Here is a 3,543-nt window from a genome sequence, read left to right on the forward strand (position 1 = left end):
GGGGCGTGTTCGCCTTGGGCTAATGTTTACCTATAAATCTGGTGAGCATGAGCCCTGCAGCTCTCTTTGTTTGTATTTCCTGCTCATCACTGGATCGCTGGTGTTGTAAGATATCCCTTCATTAAAATTTGCTGTTTCATATTAAGCTAGCCTGGTTATTATGCCACCTACAGTGGGGGGCAATGAGTGGAGAGGCTAGGCAGATTTGGATGGTCACTGAACACCCTTGGAGTCCCCACACCCAGTAAGGTCCACAAGGAAGTTCTGAAGATACTGCAGGGCCAGCAAGCCTGATCACCAAGTAAAGCTGATTGCTGCCATACCTACCCCAAGTTTCATCCCTGGAACCCACATGCACATGGAAGGAGAGAACTCACCCCTGCAAGTTGTCCTCCGGTCTTCACAATTGGGCTGGCTCACACACCCTGGACAGACATTTCCTAAAATACACAGCATCCTAGGCCAGCAATCAATCCCTGGCCTTTAAGGACAGCAGCAAATGCAGGCAAACACTCATACACATAAATATATGAAACGACAAGTATTGATGAGGCTGTAAAGAGACTGAAATCCTCTTCCATTGCTGGTAGAACTATAAGATGATAAACCCACCGTGAACATGTTCAACATCTTTAGCCATCAGGAAAATGAATATCAAAACTACTTTGAGATTTTATCTTACACCTGTTGATTTGTTAAGCTCCATAATACAAGGGACTGTTAATGCTGGTAAGGATATGTGGCAAGGACATGTACAAGTGCAAACTTGTACAGCCAATGTGGAAATCAACATGCAGTCCTCAGGAAGTTGTGAGTAAATTCACCTCAAGACCCAGCTATACCACTCTTGGACATATATCCAAAAGATCCTACCACAAGGACATTTGCTCAACTGTGTTCAGAGTGGCGTGGTTCATAAAAAACACAGACTGCTGTATCTGGGAGAGATTGTGTTGATGATTGACGTGGGAAAGTTCCTCCAATGAGGGTGGCAATATCCCTAAGAAAGTGGGCTTGGGCTACAAAAGGGAGCTATCTTAGCATGAATGAAGGAGTGACTGGGCAAGAGAGAAAGCCAGGAAACAATCTTTGTCCATGGATTTTTGCATTCAACTATTAACATGATTTTCTATCCTAAGCTCTAAAAATGATGAAGTCAAATTACCCCACTCATTGTCTGAGCTGATTTTGGTTAGGGGATTTAATCAGAGCAACATAAATGTAAGTTAGGACAAAAAAATGGAAAACCAAAAGTAATATTGTTGCTAGGCAGAACCTGGGAATGATGTCTCTTGAAACAGTGTAGAAGATATCTAGATTTTAGGTGGTGAAAAAAATATAGAAATTAGTATACAGAACTAAATTGGCTGTTCTTAAAGGACCAGGAATATGGAAATGTTAAGAAGAATGTCAGAAAGTAGAGATTGAGATCATAGCATTTCAGTTGGAAATGATACACTCCATAACAGATTAAGTTAGAGGTCATTTGTGTGATATTTTGGCTCCAAAATCTTCCTTTTATTTTCTTATTGAGTGTGGTTGAAAAGGTACTTACAAGGGTTTTGATTCTGTGGTTGTTTGAATCAAAATGGCCCCAAAAGTCTCATGGAGAGTGGCACTATTAGGAGGTGTGGCCTTGTTGAAGTATTTCATAGTCACTTTCTGCTGCCTGCTGATCTGGATGGAGATCTCTCAGCTCTTTTTCCAGCACCATTTCTGCTTGCATCCACCATGCTTTCTGCCATGTTGATAATGGACTAAATCCTCTGAAACTGTAAGCTTGCCTAAATCAAATGTTTTCCTTTATAAGTGTTGCTGTGGTCATGGTGTCTCTTCACAGCAATAGAAGCTTTAACTAAGATACCCAAAAGGCAGCCAAACAGGCACGTCTCCATCTAGTATGTACAATGGCTCTCCCATAGCTGCATATGTGGAGCTTACCTTCTCTCTACTCTTCCACCGCACATATGCTTTCCATTACAATACACTTCTCAGTGAACGTAGAAAGTAAGCCCGATAGCACTCAAGGTAAATCCCCACTTTTAAAAATGGCTTTCTCATAGGTGCATACAAAGAATGTACATCCTCCCAAGTCTTTTCCAGGCTGTGTACTCTAGTTCATCTCTGAAACCAGAAGGTCACATGTCATTAGGCATGATTTGCATATAGGTGACTGGAAAAGAGGCTGTGTACTCAGATGGAGGGGATACTTTCTTTCATGATGGAATATTAACAGTCAGCAAACCCGGTGGTGGTCATCCTTGGTAAGCAGTCACAAGTGATCACAGGAAGGTACCAATTGTTTGTCTTTAGATAGTGCTGAGTAACAACAAAAGAAATCTGAATAGAAACTGTATATGATAATGTAATAAATTAGTATTTCCTAGGTATAAACTGTTCAACTAAACCTTAGATAAAACACAATACATTATTCATATGATACTTGGCATTACTACTGAAAGACCCCCAGTTCTTGGGAGACTCTCACTCAAGTCTTGGGATAACACGACACCCCCCATAGTAACTCACAAAGGACCATCTTTGCTGCAATCACAGGAGGCTTTAATCAATGAGATGGGAACCAGTACACTGGGGCCAAGACTCATAACCCATGCAGGGGAAGAGTTTGACCCTGAGTGACTGGGAGAAGGAGTTTTTAAGGGAAGAAACCATAGCCCAGTAATCCAAAAGTGTCATAGAAAATTTCAAAAATCCAGTGTTGGTCACAAGGGGGCAACTCCCTGCCTCTCAAGATCACTTCCAAGATTACAATCTAACTTTATCTTCAGCTAGTTCTTGAAACACAGTCACCGAACTGGCTAATCCTAGATTCTTGATTCTTCTTTTCTTGCTTAGATTTTTGGCTATTTTCTTCCTGCTGGGAGGGTCTGGATTTAACCAGGTATTTCACCACTATAACCATGCTTTTGGGTTTTAATGTATGTAGTTGATACCAAGAAACAGCAAACACATAACAAAATATCATGGAATTGTGTTGGACTCAACACAACTAAGAAATCCCTCTTAAAACTGTGATGCTCCAGCTTACTCTAGAGAGTTACACAGGCAGACTCTCTATCCTTTCTATGGGTGAGTATCTCATTTGCTTTTTTCACTACAGACATGTATACAAAAAAGTTAAATAAACATTTACATCTTTGCATCCAAATCTCTAATAGTTCTGATTAACATACTACTTGTCTTTGGGTGTATTTCAAAGGCAGCCCTCCCTCAGCTAAATTCTATATTGTGTGGCTTACTCTCTAAGCATTGGTCAATCCTTTATATCATCAATTCTACATTGCGACTGAGTAGTAGAGTACTACACAGTACATGAGACCCCATTTACAACGTCCACAAATTAACTCCAAATGGACCTTACACCTAAATGTCAAGTGCTAAGTGCAGAACTTCTAGAAAATACTTGAAACTAGGCCTCTCTGACTTTGGCAACCCACCTAGGCTTTGGGAGGTTTCCTTAAGGCAATGATGTATAGAGCAACAACAGAGCTCTGTCTCTAATCTCAGGAATACGCTTGGGAG

Source organism: Microtus pennsylvanicus, chromosome 16 (assembly GCF_037038515.1).
Source record: "Microtus pennsylvanicus isolate mMicPen1 chromosome 16, mMicPen1.hap1, whole genome shotgun sequence".
NCBI classification, from domain to species: domain Eukaryota; kingdom Metazoa; phylum Chordata; class Mammalia; order Rodentia; family Cricetidae; genus Microtus; species Microtus pennsylvanicus.